General features: G+C 36.8%; 1 protein-coding gene across 3 annotated transcripts in view; it reads right to left on the bottom strand.

The window, feature by feature from the left end:
• LOC136982787 (multiple PDZ domain protein-like) overlaps positions 1 to 21,001 on the bottom strand; it is a 242,190-nt gene that overhangs the window by 110,141 nt on the left and 111,048 nt on the right. The window lies entirely within an intron of this gene.

Genomic DNA, 21,001 nt, shown 5'->3' with positions numbered 1-21,001 from the left:
CATTTCTCCGTATTATAAATCTTTCACCCGTAAAACCGCTTGACCTCCTAACGATAAAATGGCTAAGTAATGTGGGTGCAACAAAAAGATCCTTGGAAGTATGTTTAAAGGAACATAAATCAGACATAATACGGAATAAGTTCACAACAGCCCTGTCGACTTATGCAACACACCCTGACATCACTGCGGAGTTTGATAGGGCGCGTATCATTCTTACCACCCCACATCAAAACCACCTTAAAATTTTAGAGGCTATGAAAATTTTTAAAGTGCAGTGCAAAGATAAGAGCATCAACTTTAAGGAGGAAATGTCCCTTTCTAAAGCATGGCAATTCTTAATGAAAGATAATGTGTAATTATATTTATTGTCTCTGAGTTTTACCATTAGGAGGTCAAGCAGTTTTATGGGTGGAAGATTTATAATACGGAGAAACGCATGCGCTTAGAGAATTAGGTAACCGAACACCTTCAAAAGGAAGGTTTGAAGGTCAATATACAGCTCGCAATGGTCTTTTATCGAATGCCTGAGGAAGTGCCCGGAAGGGGCGACGAAAATGTTAGCGAATTTTAGAACAAATTTTACTCCGGTTAATAGGTTGGAGATAGTGTTGATTTATCGTCCCAGTGTATCAGAAGGATTAGAAAGTATATAAAATTTTAACAATATTACACAAAAAAGCAAGCACTTTTGACAAGAAAATTGTCTTCAGATGTAAATTTTTGAAATTAGAGTGGTTTTCTTGGACAGTTAAGCAGCTGAGTTCAAACACAATAGCATTTGAAGAAACATACAATAAAGAATATTTATGAAAATGTACAATTAAGATTTAAATTCAAGCAATCAGCAGTTGTGACAAAACAGTGTGTAGAAATGTGAAAATTAAATACAAAATAGACAATTATAAAAACTAAAAATAATAAAATAAAAATTATCCATATAATAGCAGTTTAATGTTAAACCAATACACTTATAATAAGTACTGTACATGATTTCAATATGCACACTATGAAAGACTAATAACTATGTCAAATGTTTCTGGAACACTTTGAGATGATGATAAAGGTTCACTTAAGTCAATGTGAAGCCCGAGCGAGACTCGAGCTCATGTGTTTTTGATATCATAAAAAATGTCAAATCAGGGGAACAAGCTTTTGATTCTGATGCTCGTAGAAATTGGAAGGATACTTTAAATCGGGAAATATTAAAGCTATTAATCGAGAGAAAAATGTTCTTTTTTTAACCTTAAAAGGAGATGCAGCGCTGATATTATGTATCAGACTTATAAGAATTCGAAACAATTGAATACGAGCATAGGTTTCAAGTTGCGATTAAATTCCCCTGATCGGAATAAAACACAGTGTCGAATTTAAACCTTTGATAGCTCGAAATGGTCGGTCGTCTGCCTAGAGACAGGAAACCGACCAATCAGGAGCTGGAGATCCAGGGGAGAAAGATCTTATAAAAACCTGGATCTCAAGGGCAAAGCAGACTTTTCTCTGCCTTCCCTTGTGAAGACTTCTCCCAGCTTCTGTCCGTGTCAACCACTGTTCAGACTTTCCCCAGCTAACAACTATAATCAACTGTCCAGACTTTTCCCTGCCTCTACAAGTGGACACCATCCGATTGAACTTCGGGCTTTCACCATTCGTCACAACCTCCCATGGTCGAGCATCAACTGTCTGCCCCGGGGCCAACAACCGAGCCATCAAGAGCCACCAGAAGACAAGACACGCAAGACACACTAGATTGTAAGACTTAGTGTAAATAAACGCGTTTGTTTGTCACTGCAGCTATTTGCCTCACTTTCCTTCACCCCACATACGATAAGTCCTGACATTTGGAAATCACGAATTCGGCAACCTCACACTGGTGTCAGAAGTGGGATTGTTATGCAATTTGGCAGTCCTACCAAATCGTAGAGGTGGCCGACATCCAAATTTTGCTTCTCGATTGGTTTAGTAGAAGGAAAAGTGGGACTGAACGATGGATACTGAGGCAAGTACTGCAGCGCGATCTCGCGATGCAGGTGGCAGCTCACTCGGTGCTTTTTCGGCTTTTGGGGGAATGATACCGACTTTCTCAGGAGAAAGTGGACGCGTCTCAGATTTCTTTGATACTTTGGAAGAAATTTCGAGTTTGGCAGGTTGGACCTCACGACAATGTTTAAGTATTGCAAAATGCAAGCTCTCAGGAATAGCTAGAGAATTTGCTTGGCAAGATCTTAGGATGAAAGCAGTCTTAGATTATGCAAATTTTAAACGCGCCATGATTGAAAGGTTCGATCGAGAACCGTATTCTATCCGAGTACAGAAGTTCCATGCATGCACTCAAAAACGCGATGAGTCAGTGCAGGAATTTGCGGTTCGCCTTCAGACGCTGGCAGACGCGACTAAGATTGAACAGACGGGTGCTACAGAACAGGAAAGTGCGATTATAAGGAGGTATCAACAAAAAGAATTGGACGAGAAACTTAGAGTTCAGTTCTTGCATGGCCTAAATGAACGCATAAAACGAAATGTAATGTCTCATGACCCTGCTACATTTTCGGAAGCACTACAGATTGCCATTAGGGAAGAGACAATAGAGCAGTTAACAGGAAAGACACGCAACGTTATTGCAAGCATAGGAGAAACAGAGGAGTCTCATTCAACTAGGTTCAATAAGGAAAAGTCTTACCAAAACCACACACTAGATGCGAAAATAAATAAAATTACCCAGCAGTTAGAGATGCTACACAAAAATTTAGGAAGTAAAACCACCCCTGGATTAGCAAATAGTCCTAGAAAAAGTGAAAGGTCTCAATTTAAGCATACACCTCAGAGGGTAGAAAGAGCAAGTCTCAGCATAGGGAATTACCGTCCCTATCAGAATTCACAGCACTCCTTGCCCCCTCCAAATCACCCGCAAATACCACCAGCTGTTAGGCAAAGACAACCCCTCTCAAGATATTCCTGTGATAGATATGTTCAGTTTCCCTCTTGGTTGGGAAATGGAGGTGAGCTGACAAGGTATTCCCCAACAGATCCAGCTTGGATAGGAAGTAGCTATTACGCTAGACCATTAACGGAGTGGCAGGGGAGAAATGTTCCTCCACAATTTAGAGAGGAAGGAGGCTTAAGAACGAATGCCCCTGAATGGCAGGTCCCAATTGTAGGTTCGACAGTTTCACCACGATATAATTGTATAGAACAGATACCATTTTATCAAGCACGTTATGGTCCTTATGGACGAGGAGTTGATCAGAATAGCGAACAGTTGACATTTTCTCAAGCGCGTTATGGTCAATTCGGTCCAGAAAGTAGTTTTAATAGTGAACGAACCCCAGTTAACATGTCCTCTCCTAGACATTTAGCGTTACCAGCTCCTGAAGATTTTAGGCAAACAGAAAGCCAATCGCAGAGAAAGAATGGTAATGATATTGATGTTAAGAGAAATAGAAATAAGATAACATCAGTAAAAACAAATGAACGACCTGACCTAAGATGTGATGAAAATAGTATGCGCAAAGAAATGCGCTTAAATAGTATAAGTAAATCGAAAGGTGGAGAATTACCTCCATGTACCATAATTTGCGAAGTAGAAAATAAAACAGCAAGATTGACGATCGACACAGGTGCTGCTGTGTCCTTGTTATCAAGGTCCTTTTTCCAAAACTTAGATGAGTTAACTAAAGTGGAAATTGGGACTTTGGATTTAGTCGGTGTCACTGGACACACAATTGAGACAATAGGAAAGTATAGGGTCAAGTTTAGACTAGGTCGATTGACATTTTATCATGACTGTTATCTTGTAGACTCCAAGATTACGGAGCCAAATGATGGAATTATGGGTATCGATATCATTGCAAAATATGATCTAACTATCTCTATTAAAAACGCAAAAATGATTTTCCCCACGGGTGACGAAATAACTTTCAGGGAACTAGCAGAGATATGCCATAACACCAATCTTCCTGCTGAGAGAGAAGCAGCACAAGCAAACAATACCCAAAATAGTGACAATAGTAAAAATAATGAGCAGAAGAAAAGAAAAGATAATCGAGCACGAACGAGGAAACAAAGTAAATCTCGGAAATGTGTAAAACGAAACGTAACGAAATTCGAACAGCTAGAAAACACTATCCCTAAAGGAAGTGACACTTCAGATGATGTCACACTTGTTGATGACTGCGTCATACCCCCTCGATCAGAGGTAATTCTAGAAGGGCGAGTAAGAGGAAGTAGATATAGAAAAGTAGGTGTTGTTGAACCTTTACCTCTGAAGACCAAGGGTTTATATAGTGCAAGTGTGTTAGTAAAAACTCAAAAACGTGGGAATATACCCGTTAGAATAGTGAATACAAATACGCAACCAATTAAATTAAATAAGGGAACAAAGATAGGAGCATTTTTCAAGGCAGAAGAAGAAACTAAAGAAGAAGCAAATCAATACAAAATACCACACTTTGATAACAATGATCTGACTAGAGCCCAATTAGCGAATTTGTTTGATCTGAGCGAAGTGGAAAAGGATAAACTGATCCCTTTGTTAGACCTATTATACAAATATAGAAGTGTGTTTGCAAAAAACGACTTTGACTTGGGATATTGCGATTTGATACAACATAGGATAGATACAGGAAACAGTTCCCCGATCCGTCGTGCTCCTTATCGCATCCCTTATGCCCAACGCGAAAAAATGGATAAGTTAGTAGATGACTTGGTACAACACGGTATAGTTGAGCCTTCAAGCAGTCCATGGGCTTCGCCTGCACTCTTGGTAAAGAAGAAAGATGAAAATTATCGATTTGTTGTGGATTATAGGCAATTAAATAGGGTTACAAAATTTGACCCTTATCCTTTGCCATTGGTTCAGGAGTCGTTGAGCCTGTTGGGAAAGGCAAAGTATTTCTCTACGATGGATACGTTGAGTGGATTTTGGCAACTGGGTTTAGAGCCAGATTCAAAGGAAAAAACTGGATTTAGCACTCCATCAGGACATTATCATTTCAATCGCATGGCAATGGGTTTAGTAAATGCACCTGCAACATTTTCTCGCTGCGCAGATTTAATTTTGAGCGGATTAAAGACCAAAATCTGCCTAGTCTATATGGATGACATTTTAGTTTTCAGTTCCGACTTTGAAACGCACCTGGAACGTTTGGAGCTTGTCTTCCAGAGACTAGCTGCAGCCGGACTAAAGTTAAAGCCAAAAAAATGTCACTTCTTAAGACAAGAAATAAAATTTTTAGGGCATGAAATATCAGATGAAGGCATTAAACCAGATTCGGAAAAGGTCAAAGCTGTCCGAGATTTCCCAAGACCTCAAAATGAACGTGATGTCAGAGCATTTCTGGGTTTAACGGGATATTATCGCAGACATATTCCCCAATATGCAAAAATTTCAAGACCTCTTTCAGATTTATTAAAGCAAGATGTAAAGTTTCAATGGACTGAGGAACATGAAGCCGTCTTTACTAGGCTGAAGGAGATATTAATAACTGCTCCTCTATTGCGATCCCCAGATTTTAGCAAGCCCTTTATTTTGGCAACCGATGCATCAAATTTTGCAATTGGTGCAGTGTTGTCTCAGGAGGACGAACATGGAGAAAGGCCAATAGCCTATGCTAGCCGCTTATTAAAAAAAGCAGAACAGAATTATAGCACCACAGAAAAAGAATGCCTAGCCCTAATTTGGGGGACAAAGCATTTTAGGCCTTATCTGTATGGAAGACCCTTTAAAATTATCACGGATCACAGGCCACTTAGATGGCTTATAAATGTTAAAGATGAAAGTTCAAGATTGAGTCGTTGGAACTTAGCACTGCAGGAGTATCAGTTTGAAATAGTGCACAAACCAGGAAAGATCCATTCTAATGCAGATGCATTAAGTCGTGCACCAGTAGCACCCATCCGTGAGATTCATCCAATATTTAGTAAAACGCAGATTAGAGAGCAACAACAAAAAGACCACTTTTGCAATCAGATTAGAAAACAGTTGTTAGATGACACACCCTTGCAGGAATTAAATACAAACTCTAACACAAATTATTATTTAGATGCAGATCAGACACTTTATCACAGGAAATTAATCCCTGAACGAAATGAGATTTGGGATAGATTAGTAATCCCTAAAATAATGGTAGATTATATCCTTAAATTATTTCATGACATTCCAAGTTCGGGACATTTGGGCGCAAAGAAAATGAAGAAAAAATTACGCATGCAATTTTATTGGCCTGACATGAACAAAGACATAGCCCATTACTGCGACAGTTGTCAGGAATGTGCTGTTAGACGACGTCCACTTCCTGGACATCAAGCGCCATTACAGATATTTCCTAAGGTATCAAAATTATTCGAACGAACAGCCATGGATATACAGGGCCCATTACCAACAACGCAAAATGGAAATAAATATTTATTAGTCTTCATAGACCACTTTTCTAGATGGGCTGAAGCCATCCCAATACCTGATGTAACTACTAAAACAGTTGCAAAGGCTTTTGTTACACAAATTATCTTACGGCACTCGGTTCCTAAACAACTACTTACGGACCGAGGTACAAACTTTACTTCAAAAATGATGACCGAAGTATGTAAATTATTGCGCATAGAAAGACTTCTCACTACGGCTTATCACCCTGAATGTAACGGAGTTGTTGAAAGGCTCAATAAAACACTAACTGATATCTTGACATGTTATGTCGATAGGGATCAAAGAAATTGGGACATTATGGTCCCTTACGCACTTTTTGCCTACAACACAACGGTACACGCCAGTACTAACGAAACTCCGTTTTTTCTATTATATGGGAGAGATCCTGTTTATCCTTTTGATATAGCTACCGAACCGAATACAATCAGATACGATGCCGATGAAAATTACGTAAGTGAATTACGGTTACGACTCTCATCAGCTCACAGATTAGCCCAAGAATACTCGGAAAAAGCTGCTAATGACAGAAAAACGTATCATCAACGCAAAAATAAACCATATGCTTTTTCCATAGGCGATAGGGTATTTGTTAACGCGACCACTGTTACGCCAGGCCTAAAACGAAAATTAGCGCCAAGATGGTCTGGTCCATATCGCATTATAGCCGAAACCAGCCCAGTAGATTTTAAGGTGCAACATATACATTCAGGAAAACAATTACATGTACACTCTAATAGATTAAAACACGCAATCGCACGGATGGAATTTGGAACCTCTACTTTGGGAAGTGACGTTCCCGAAGGAAGAGATCTAAATAACCAAGCAACTCACGTAGAACAATTGACAGAACTTTTAGACCCCTGGGATGAAATTATACTGACTTCTATTCCTTCTGGTCAAGTAGATGATCCGGAAGAGGAAATTGGAATTCCACAAGTAACCAATCAATCGCAAACCTCGTCTAGGTATGCTCTTAGGAGTCAGGGTCCCGTGGAAGAATACCCTTGGGTCCTTCCAACGCCTACGTGGTCCAGGTCACTGGACACGGAAACAAATTCAAGGGCGGAAGTAGATCAAGGTTCTTCAGTTCAGGGCCAAGACCCCGAGCAAGAGCAACCACCTGTGCCCATCGGTCTCTTTGGAGCTTGTAAATGGTGACCTTTCCCTCTTTTACAACAGAAAGGACACCATCACAAAAAAAAAGAGAGAGAGAGAGAGACGAATGGTATAGAATTCGCGTATTAGTTAAATATTAGATTATCGGAAATCGAAAATTATATTAATGTGAACTCTTTTGTAGATCACAATGGGAAACCTCGTACTACTTTACTTTTATATGATAATTATGACCTTTAATTACAAGGCATATACGATTGCACCGGCACTGACAAAAGGGATTATCTTCCTACCGCAAGGAAATTTCTTGATGACTACAAGTCAATGGACAATAGCAATAGAAATTTCATTTAACGACTATGATAGATATCTCAACGATCTACGCTATCACCTAAGTTCATTAGTTCCTGTTATTAAAAGAGCTAAGCAAAACAAGGACGATCCTATGGGATCTTTATGGTCACTGGCAGATACCGAACTGGCTACGATAAAACAAGAATTAGCTGACTATGAATTAGAGTATAAAGAATTAAAGTCCACGGTTACGACTGGTAAAACTACAAGAACCAAACGAGGCCTTATAAATGTGGGAGGAAAAATATTAAAATTTTTGTTCGGGACAGCAACCTCAGATGAGATCGAAGCCACTAATAACGAGATTGACAAACTGAACAAAAACAATCAACGAATAATACACATCTTAGAAGCCCAAACGACGGTATTAAACCAAACACTTCGAGCCGTCAAGGACAACCGGAAGTACATCGACATGTTATTACGTAGACAAGAATATTTGGATAAAGTCCTACAAACTTTTAGCTACACATTTTTCATAAGTACTGTCTTACGATACGCCGAGAGCGCTATCGCCGAATTCCGATCAAGTATCACCGACCTACGACAAGCAATTGAAATGTTGGAGCGCAACCGACTTAGCTCTTATTTCTTATCAAAATCCCAGTTATTGAAGATGCTAGCAGAAATAAACGGATACTTACCTAGTGGAGTGTCCTTAATAGAACCAGTATCAGAAGATAACGTATTTAAGTACTACCAATGGATCACGACGACGGCAGTCGCGCTTCCCGGTATACTTCGGATTTTCGCTAAGTTTCCGTTAATCACTCCGGAAGGGTATTTCGACCTCTTTGAAATAATAAAATTCCCCGCTTATTTTTCGCACACGAAAGTATTCGCTTTTTATCAAGTTGAATATCCATACATTGCTCTGTCGCGAGATCGGCAGTTATATATGTTATTGGAGGCCCACGACCTTCAGAAGTGCAGAGCGAGTGTAGTAACCGTATGCGCACCGGAAGTAGCAGTATGGAAATTACCTTATCATTCGTGTGAATATGCATTATTTATGGCCGACGAACCATCGGTTAATAGAATGTGCAAACGGAGGGTTACAAGTTATCCAAAACCGATGTTCCGCCGAATAGATGAGGAAGGAACTTGGATCTATTCGACTCCTTCCCCCACTGAATTTGGTGGTCGAATGTCGTCAGTTAAGCAACTTACCAAAACCCGAAATTAAAATGATAAAATTAAATAATACCGGCATTTTTAAATTACCAATGACATGTACTGGACATGTGCCGGGAGTTCGTCTGACATCACACTTTCAATCGAGAGCAACCTTCACACTCGCAGCTCGCAGTCATTACGTCATACCAGCAATATCCGATATACTTAATACTACGGAAACCAAAATTCTCCAAGAGTACATCCACGGAAACTCGTCCCCGAGTTTTCTCCGAGAACGAAAGGATGACTGGTCTTTAGAGATCGCTGGACGTGCATTACGCGATATTTCTAGGGATATCGCGACAGTGAAAACCGATGTCTTTCAAAATTCGTTGGAGGCTTACAATCATCCGTTATTAAATTGGAATATAGTCGTTATCGTTACTATAATAGCAGTTATTATAGGTCTCGTAACCGTTTGGCGTTGTCGAAATCGCATACGCCGAATAAAGAGATGGAAAGAGAGAAAAGCGACCACTTTTTCCAGACCGAGAGAACGTCAAGAAGCAACGCCAACTGAGTTGGTAGAATTGACTTTGATTCCGAGCAGAACCGATCAATTACAGGTAAACAACACATCAGTGGAAAAGATCTTCGTTCCGGCCGTACGAGAGGGAAATATGATACCCCTCCCCGGAATAGAAACTTTGCCGATACAAACGAGACGATTATAATCAAGAAGCTGAGAGATATCTGTGTCACCCAGCAAAATAAGGGACTTAATCTCCTCAAACTTTACACTATCCAGAATATTATATTAATAACTTATTCCCTTTCTTTTCTGTTTTTTTTAGAAAAATAAATAAATAAAAGAATGGAGGGACAGGAATCAACCGAATGTCGGGAGGTGTCTGGAGTCACTCAGGCTATTCCTCCATCTTCGTCAACAGATCCGGCGTTGATGACCCTCTTCCAATGCCCGGTTTGTTATGAATACATTAGACCTCCGGTCTATCAATGCTCCACGGGACACGTTGTATGTGCAGAATGCAGGACACGGGTTCAAAGATGCCCCACCTGCAGGGGATGGATGAGGGACAACAGGAATTTCCTACTGGATCAGGTGGCGGAGATGCTGGCGCTCCCTTGTAAATTTAGAGACAATGGTTGTCAAGAGATTTTGGCTCTCAGGGATAGACGAAAGCATGAGAGACGGTGCGCTTTTCGAACTTGCGCCTGTCCGTCGCTCAGCTCAGGCTGCCATTGGGAGGGAACCCATCACCAGGTTATCCCTCACGTAGTAGACAAGCACCCCCGAGTGATTCATTTGAACAATCATACCGTTTACATGGCATTACTCGGTCTGGACTTGCCTCAACGTTTGGCTTGGACTACCAGAACGACCTGCTACCGACATCATTTTATAATCCAAATCATCAAAACCGAAACAGAGGGTGATTTTTACCTACTTCATCTCCTCGTCCGATTGGTAGGGCACCGGGATGAAGCAACTCATTTCAAAGGACGGATAGAGGTGAATGGAAGAGGAAAGACATCGATTTGGGAGTCTATTCCCAGAGACGTCGCAGGAGACATAAACCAAATCACAAAAAACGGGGATTGTATGACTATCCGCGCACCCACAGTTAAACAGCTTTTAGTGAATCGCATCTTGTCGATGGCAGTATTTATACGCCCAACACAGACGGAAAGGAACAGTTTGACTGTGAATCAGGAGGAAGAAGATATTTAATGATACAGATCGGTCCACTATAAAACAAAAACAAAAGGGAGGAAAAAGGTTTCCTATGAGAAAATGATTATGGTCATAGTCCTTGAAATGTATATGTATATATCGGTAATCATGATTCCCTCAAGTTTATTTTGACTGTCTCTTTCTGTATTTTACCCAGACCGAATGGCGACGGGACCAATCCAGATCCATAGTTCAATCGGAGAAGGAGACGGCCCCGATAATTGGGATGATGAGTGGGAGCCGTTTGTTTCTACTTCGACATCCCATGAATCGGTGAAAAGAGAAGTGGATACAGAAACGGTCCGATATGCGATCGAAAGAACCCGCAGAAAATTGAACTCTCCGAGAGCTGAAATTCTCGTCCTACCGGAGGGAGTCGTGTTAACTGAGGAACTTCAAAGGGATTTGGATAGGGTAAACTCACTCGTCCAGGTTAAAGCGGACGAGAGGGGCGCTACGATACAGGAAGAAAAGAGCACAAAAGAAAGAAAAACTTCGACGGATCTAACCGAAGAAATTACACAGAAATCTCCATTATCCGAATCCCAAGGTCAAGGTCGGAGAGCGGCATTTTACCTGGCTTGCCTGGAGCGAGCGGGTGCGATAGGATCTACTGATGTAGGAGGAAGAGGAAGAACACTAGAGCGATGTAATTCCAACGACATCAATCCACAAGGAGGTAGATCAGTAAGAGGAGCGTCCGTTTCAAATACTTCCAATTTTAGAGGAAGAGGAAAAGGACGAAGAGCTTCCGCTTTAAATACCACTAACGTTGGAGGAAGAGGAAGAGGGCATGGACAACCGATCTTAGACTCCCAGTAGAAAGGAAAGAAAAACAAAAGAAAAAAAAATAGGGAGAGAAAAAAAACCCTCCTATTGTATACACTGTTTCTATAGAAAAAAAAACATTTAAGATAATCCACCAAATAAATATATACTACGTATATGTATATACAATATATGCTTTGTTTTAAGAAAATATATTCTTAAGATATACTTATTATTACTATTGAAAAATTTAATAAAGCCAAATACAGTAAGATGCTATTATGTCACCTATTTTAGAAAAATCATTTGTCAAAAACAGAATTTATGTTATTGACATTTTATTTCGATAAACGCGATTGTTAAGACATAAATACGACGTTACTCTGTCATATTAATTATTGTACCTACCCTGTTTTTGTTATCCGTGTGATTATACCTTGAAAAACTGTTAAGTATCATAAACTTTATATGTATCCCAAGCACTGAAGAACGTTATTCTGGGTGCGACCGGAAACACCTGATATTCATGATTGTAACGCGAAACCAATCTCGCGCGCGCGCAAAGTAAACTTCGTCTCCTTGTCGCGTATCGCAAGGTGTGTAATAACCGATTTAAAGAAAAATGTTTTTTCCGCGCGGTCGTACCTATGGAAAAATGTTGCATTCCATTTTGTAGCAACATTTTCAAAAGCGCCGGAGCCCTGTGAAGCCCGAGCGAGACTCGAGCTCATGTGTTTTTGATATCATAAAAAATGTCAAATCAGGGGAACAAGCTTTTGATTCTGATGCTCGTAGAAATTGGAAGGATACTTTAAATCGGGAAATATTAAAGCTATTAATCGAGAGAAAAATGTTCTTTTTTTAACCTTAAAAGGAGATGCAGCGCTGATATTATGTATCAGACTTATAAGAATTCGAAACAATTGAATACGAGCAGAGGTTTCAAGTTGCGATTAAATTCCCCTGATCGGAATAAAACACAGTGTCGAATTTAAACCTTTGATAGCTCGAAATGGTCGGTCGTCTGCCTAGAGACAGGAAACCGACCAATCAGGAGCTGGAGATCCAGGGGAGAAAGATCTTATAAAAACCTGGATCTCAAGGGCAAGGCAGACTTTTCTCTGCCTTCCCTTGTGAAGAGTTCTCCCAGCTTCTGTCCGTGTCAACCACTGTTCAGACTTTCCCCAGCTAACAACTATAATCAACTGTCCAGACTTTTCCCTGCCTCTACAAGTGGACACCATCCGATTGAACTTCGGGCTTTCACCATTCGTCACAACCTCCCATGGTCGAGCATCAACTGTCTGCCCCGGGGCCAACAACCGAGCCATCAAGAGCCACCAGAAGACAAGACACGCAAGACACACTAGATTGTAAGACTTAGTGTAAATAAACGCGTTTGTTTGTCACTGCAGCTATTTGCCTCACTTTCCTTCACCCCACATACGATAAGTCCTGACATTTGGAAATCACGAATTCGGCAACCTCACAGTCAATGTTACAGAAAATAAAAGTTTAATGAACTTTAATGTTTATTAAACCACCATTTCCTCATAATGCTATTTATGAAAAACTGGATTCAGTGGAAAAAAACAGTACTTAGGCCTTAACAAGATATACTCTTAAAAAGAGTCATTGACACTAAATGAGTGTTTAACATTAAAAGAAATGAATCAGGAGATATTGACTGAAACAAAACAACACTTATTAGAAGAAGATACTCTCAATGAAAAGGTTTTGACTATGATGAAGTATACATAGAGTTTACTTAAATATCTATCCAGGGACGAGAGAGATATTTACAGCATTGCATGAATTTGTGCATATGGTGCATGCTTGTTCCAGTACTAAAATAATTGAAGGGAATCAATTTAAGATCATTTAGCATAACATACAAATAATCTCTGACTGTAAAGGTTAAAGATAACATTACAGAAATTGATACAAAAAAGTGAGACTTATTTAGTTAGAGAACATGTTCAAGACAACTGCTTCATTTCTAACACAAAGAGGTAAACAGTTGAGAATAGCATTCCTGGGTGTTCCACAGGCCTCTTGTATGTCTCTCTCCATTTTGCCAACATCATACATTGCTGCTGAATACATATCATATATACATTGATGCTTTTAAATGACCTCATAAAAAATATCCAGATGGATCAAATCTGGAAAATGTGATGGCCATGGAACAGGACCATGTTGTCCTATCAGTTACAAACTGCTCTGCAAGCCATTGATGCACATATGTCTGGTAATGAGATGATACATCATTGTGCTGGTACCAAATCTGCCATAGTTGTGTGCCATAGTCATTCATCCACTGTCGTGTTCAGATATCAGTCAATATTCAGGGTGGCACCAATGAATACTGCACTATGAAGCTGCTCATCCCAAATACCACACTAGACATTTAAAATAAAACAGGTGTGATCAACAAGCTGATCACTATCATTTTTTGTCAATTGCAGAGTAATTTTAATAGAAATCAACTTTCTAAAACCTGACAGTTATACAGGTATACGTCTTTTCGAGTTACGTTGTTCTCGATTATACGTCGTTTGTCAAAAAAGTATATGGAAAAATAAAAATCAAGTTTAAGTCATTTTATTCGACTTTACATCCGTCTGCCACAAATATTGAAGTTGTAATATCACTAGAAAAGCGTTAAAAGAACATAAAATCATATTAAAATATGTACATTACAGTAAATGTTAATATAATCATCATCAAATCCTAGAGAACAAACCATCTGTGTTTCTGTGTTGTTGTCTTATTTGGCGGTCTTTAAGTGCTCATTATTGGCGTTTTCCACCGTAGTTTAGACTTACATCGTAAGTATACAAGTAATTTCGACTTACGTCGCCTCTCCTGGAACCAATTACCGATGTAAGGCAAGGTATACCTGTATATCATTTGGATCATTTTGCTTTAGTAATTTTAACAGGCATATTAAATCCATATTTTTCACAGAGAAACTTTTGCTATGGGAGCTAGTAATGATCTATAATAGTGTTTCTCAACCTCTAATGAATTGTCGCCCCTTCAATAAAACCGTTATGTAGTATTGCCCCTTCACTTCGAAAAAAATTTTGTTGGGCATTAGCTTTGGCCCTCAAATTTGTATTGCATTGAATAGACTAGTGACTAGTTTAATGTTATTTGTTTAATTATTGTATGATATAACAAATAAAATATCTAATTATTCTTAATATAATGTTTTACTATATTGCCCAAAAATTATTTTTTGCCTCCCAAAATATAAATTGTTAGTAATCACCCCCAATGTGGAAAATCACCCACATGAGGGACAATATTTTCCCCATTGAGAAACACTGCTCTATAAGATAACATGCATACAAAAGGCACTTTGTGTTGAAGGTCAACACAAAGAGTGTAACAGAAAGAAATATAATTCTTTTTTGTTCTGATGAACAATAAATGGTGTCATTTAATTTATATTTTACTGTATTGGTAAATACTCTTTTTGGTAAAAAGGAGATACTTATCGATAAAAAGGAGATACTTATTGGTAAAAAGAAGATAATATAAAATGTTAAATAATGTGCAATAAATAAATATAACTATGTTTTGCAACATAATTTTATTAGGATAGATTATTAAGCTTTTATAGAAGAACAGAAATGTAAATTAGATCAGTGATTCTTTTAAATGCTGAAAGTCAATCATACTAAACTATGCCAGGCTTGGGATAAAATATACTTATGTCATGTATGTGACATGCATCATGAAGTACACACTGTCCAGTGGTGCACAATGTAACAGTTATACACTCCATTCTGGGAAAACAGTCTCTCGATAGTTCATAAAATGAGATGAAGGAACTGTGGTAAATTTATCATGTTGCACCACTCAAATTGCTGTATGGCATCCTCTGGATGTTGTGCTGATTGCAGACAGAACTTGTATGGATGCATGTTTTTGCAATATAACATCCACTTTGTTGCAGTCTAACTTAAGCTAATCTAACCAATGCTGGAAAGATCTCTTTTGCCTCTGGATAAATGTTTAAGTGGAATACTTTGTACACACTAGTTGAAAAAATAATTATAGGACTCTTACAATTATCAACAATGAAGATTTATATGAATGTCAAATGGATATTAAGAATTTTTTTTTCCATGAAAATCTAGAGGTTATATTTATGAAGATTTGTGGTTGATTTAGAACTTGTATGTAAGCCAAACAAAATACTGGATTAAAGCATTACTAACAGTATGCTCTAAATGTCAAGCTATTCCATTACATTCTTTATGAAGACTTCATAAAGAATGTTATGGAATAGAGTTCAATGTCTGTGTCCAAATGGTCTGTGTTTTTTTTTTATCACATTCTGGTTTCCCTCAAAATGGCTTTTTGTTACCATGTAATAGTAACCTCCATACAGTTGGAGTGATAACAAAAGTTCTAGAAAACCATTGTAAAATGATTTTGTAAAACTTTTATTTTCAGTTTGGCATATACAGTAATCACTTTAACCAAACAACATCCTCAAAATAAACATAACTAAAAGAAAATAAATGATAAAGAACAAAATGAAGCTGGATTCCATCTTCACAAAAAACCTTTGATGTTGGAAGGCTTCTTTGTAAATACAGATACAATTCCAAACTACATCTTGATCCAGTAGAGAACAAAATTTAAGGTATAGTTTGGAGTGTTTAATATTAAATTCTTCCAGTTGTAGAAAACTGGTTTACACAGATACCAATTCTGCAAACTGTATCATAGAAGCAAAATCATATTAAAAACTCATTGACTGTTTAATATATGTAATGCTTAACACTAGACTAAATCTTAGTGCTTTTGCAAAGTATTAGTCATTTACAAAGCAATGCTACTGAAGCCCACTGAACCAGCTTAAAATAAATTTGCCAATACTATAATAAGAACACTACAGATTTTTGTTTAACATTTTGAAAGACTGCCTCTCTAATATTTGTTGGCTAGACTGGGCTGGAGATAATGATTGAAAATCAATAACTGGTTACTGTTTGAAGTATCTGGTTCAGTGGTCTGCTGGGTTACATATAAACAATCAACAGTTGTTACATATCCTCAATAGAAGAAGAGTATGTTGCATTAGCCAGTGCTTCAGTATAACTTATTTGGCTTAGAAATATGTTCAAGGATCTTGGGATTACAAGTAATAAGCCCATCAACATTTTTGAAGACAGTCATGTATAGAGATGTCCTGATACTGCTGATACAATACTGCATCAATACTTTCCATTGATACCAAGTACTTATGGTCTGACAACGATACTGGTATCAATACTTTTCCTCAGTTATCAGATCTGGTATTGTTACATTTTTCACAGACAGTGTCAGACTGACCAAAACTGGATTTTGCAGCCAAATCAGTAATTGAAATGGAATTTTACATTATTTTTGGTTAAGTTAAACTTACATAAAAAATATTAATGACCATAAACCAATAAATGTATTATGTAAAATTTCATTTCCAAAATCTGTATATGCTTAGAAATCTGATTACTATTTATAAATAAACATTTAGTTAAACATTATGCAGTACTTTTGTTTGTTATTCAATTTGGACAATTGGTGATATTTAAAATAAGCTACAATTTGTATATACTCATTTGCACTGACATTTGCAAAATTTAAGCACAATAAACAACTTTTAATGTAAAGACACTGTTTTACCTCTTCACCAACGATTTCTTATCCACCCCCATCCCATATACACTAATATCCACAGAGTCCATTAGCAGGACTGTAAATATGGGGTTTCTTTTGTGTACATAAAACCTCATATGAGTGTAAATTGAAGTACTGACTGACACACTGACTTCTGATCTACGTAGCAAGAATACAATTCCTTGGAATAAGTAAAAAATATTAATTGTTACTCTGGGTCCCATTCATCCTTCATTGTAATGAGTATAGTATTTTTTTCAGCAGTAAAAACAACTGGAAAGTGATACAACAGACTGAACAGTGATAGCCAGCAAGATTTCCAGATTCAATACTTTATTCTGATACTGGGCAGTATTGATACTTTCAGATTGATACATTTTACATCTGTTTCACATATGTCCAGTGTGAAAGTGGGAACCTTTCTCTCCTCTATCCCCTGACCAAGCTATTCCTTCCCCTTCATGACCCCTCAGTTCTCTGAATTCTTGACGATCACAGATGTGGAGTGAATGGGGTGGTGTGCTAATGAGTAGCACATTTTAAACTCTGCTTACAATATGATATCAATATTTCTGTGGTATTGGGACATCCCTAGTCATGTATTCATTTTATTGAAAAAGTGAGAACATTACCATTTAAAGTATATATGTGTAAAGTATAATTTTGTTAGAGTTTTATACAACAAAAATGCAATTGATGTGAAGTACTTATTGTTGAAAGAGCAAAAGGCAAATATTTTGACAAAGGAACTAAACAGAGATTAATTCAGTAAACCATGCTCGATTTGAAATCACATCAGTTTTGAATTGTACTACATTGAAACACACTGCTCACTAAACTGTATTTAAAATTGTTAAGTTGAGAGGGAGTTGTTGAGACACATATATACCAAGGTATATTACATCTATATGAGAGGTAGAAAAATGAGGACTTCACAAGATAATCATTAAAAAATTGGCAACACATTTATTTATATACACCTCAGGGATCAGTTAACTCAACACTATGAAGTACAAGGATTAGACACCACGCTTAATCGATTAACAAATTTTAAGTTTCCTCCGAGAATCAAACGAATATAACACAAGAAAATGAGCATAGAAATCTACAATATTTACAGGATCAAATGACACATGTATCTCAGTTCTCCTGGGCAGAACGGGACGTTTCTAGTTATTGATCTTTTCTTTCTTAGAATGTTGTATACAGCCACCACGTGCTCTTAAACAAAACCCGATCGTATTAAAATAACAGTTTCAATTGAGTCCCATTCATGCATATCTTCTAACTATCTCAGTCTTACCATTGATACTCAGTGATTAGTCTTTGATGGATTTGGATTACTTTTACGAAGAGCAAACTGACTAGTTCAATTCTTCACCTGATGATAACTCAGATTCCCTTAAAGTTCATCCGAACATCCGAAAGCGCAAGAGAAAAAGATGTCTTCTCAGGTCATATGTTCATCTTTTATAATTCCCCCATCCAGGGATTTTTCCAGTCACGTGATATAAAGTTAGCTAATCGGCAATGTGTAACCGCATGACCCGATATATGGTGAAATGTGACAAAACAAAACATACGCATGATATAAACAAAAACTGACATGGATAATGGAACACAAATACATATAAAATCACAAAACAAGATAAAAATTATTTACAAATAGTCGCATAGCACTACAGAGTGTTAACAGAAGAACATTTTAAGTTTGTAATTTGTGTTTGTCTTTTTCTCTTTTTTCTTCTTTGTTTTGCTAAAAACCATTAAGGTGTTAAGTCTCTGTGTATTCATATTTTAATATATTCTAATTTTTAAGTCCTTAATTTGTTTTTCATTAATTCTTGCCTGCAGTTGTGTTAATCACTCTTAACATTATGCAATGTTTCTTTGGGTAAGTTAGGTATAGTTAAATTATACAATTTTGTTTTTCCAATAGAATATTGCTTCTAATCAAATGTTTCATAAATTATTAGTAAGTAAATAATGAGTGACTAAAACTATGTAATTAATATGTATAAGATATATGACATGTACAAAGTTAATAATGTAGTAAAATCTTGTTTTATGTGAGATTAAGATATTTTGATTCATGGGTGTTCATGTTTTCATGGGTGGAAAATGGTTCAGTTAACTCTTGTATGAACAGAGATGATTCTGATTATTAATGCACACACATGCTGACTGTTTTTATTATGGAATTCATTGTGAAGCAAAAGTAAAGTTATAATAATTAGAAGCAATTTTCTAAAACCCATCTTTGAAAAAACATTATCAAAACAAAATGAAAATAGGATCTAATGTAGACAGAAAGAAAGAGAAAGTTATGTATCCAGTAGGCAAATTGTGTAAAATAAAATTAAAACTTTTGGCATTGCATAATAAAACTGAAACCATAACAGAAGAGTAGTATAATTTTTCTGTTAATTTTAAATGGTTACATAAGTGTCTAGGCAATCATCTGGAACAAGGTGGAATAGAGCACAAATTTATGGTACATGGATTTTTGTTTTTCACTGTATATGCTGACTTGCAACCCCTGTGTAAAGCAAGACCGTATTGTATTTGTTTGCAAGTGATTGTAATTTAACTAATAAATTTGTTAATGATTATAAAAATTTGATATTACAAAATGACATCTAATATATAAATAAACAACAACTAACCCGTTATATATAAAGACCAACAACTGCCGAATTATCGGGCTAGCAATTTAATTTAAATTATTTAATTAAAATTCTAATTATTAAATTTAGCAAGAGATGGCGCCTAACGCCTAACTCTAGTACCAAATTAACTTAAATTATTAATATTACTATAGCCATTTGCTAGCCCGATAATTCGGCAGTTGTTGGTCTTGACATCTAACATGTATCAAATTCTAATAAAACACAATAAAATAAAAAATAGAGCATTTATATTCTAGAACATGGGAAAAAGATTGAAAATGTTAGTAATTAAATTAGTTTTGTTGTTTTTAAGGTATCTCAAGTGTCTGAATATCTACTCTTGCAGTTTTCAGTTATTACTAGTAATCATTATTAAATTCACTAGCCACGTCAGCAATAACTAGAGACACACAAAATACCTTATGTAATGTAGTTTTCCAGCAAATTATTCTTTAATCAAACTAATGTTTTTGGTTTATTAGTAAAGATGTCAGCAGATTTCAGCAGGACCCAACTTATAAAACCAGTATATGACAGACGCAAACTAAGAATAGTGAAAATATTGGACATATTTAAATCTACATTAAAAGTAGAGATTGCTAAAAGTAGCTACCTTATGCGTGGAGATTGTTTCTAAAGAGGTTATCAAATAGCAAAGTATAGTAAAAATTGTAACACAGTGCAAAACATGATGTCATCATAGTACTTCAAATAATTTTCATTTTATTTACTTTTATTCTTAATTGTACATTTTTTAAGTATATTATTATTTTTAAATTTATATTTTATTTTATTTGTAACTTAATCAATAACCCCGTTTATATTTTTTAAAGAAAATGTAAAATTGTTCTAAAATTAACAGAATTTTAAACATTGTTCAAAATTGAATTTTGTTTCAAAAAACCTGATGAAGACTTATTAATAAAACCAAAAACATTAGTTTGATTTAAGAGTAAGTTGCTGTAAAAGTACATAAGGTATTTTCTGTGTGTCTACTTACTGTCTAGTTTCAGCTTATGCCAATATCGACACATCAGCAATTTCAACAATTACAATCTTTGACTTGGTCAACTCACTCCTTCATAAATGATACTTTGATATGCCTAAAGTGCTTTCTTATACTTA

This window comes from Centruroides vittatus, unplaced genomic scaffold, assembly GCF_030686945.1.
Source record: "Centruroides vittatus isolate TY-2023 unplaced genomic scaffold, ASM3068694v2 contig_863, whole genome shotgun sequence".
Classification (NCBI taxonomy): Eukaryota; Metazoa; Arthropoda; class Arachnida; order Scorpiones; family Buthidae; genus Centruroides; species Centruroides vittatus.
The sequence above is the reverse complement of the archived record's forward strand: the minus strand, read 5'-3'. Positions and strand labels throughout refer to the sequence as shown.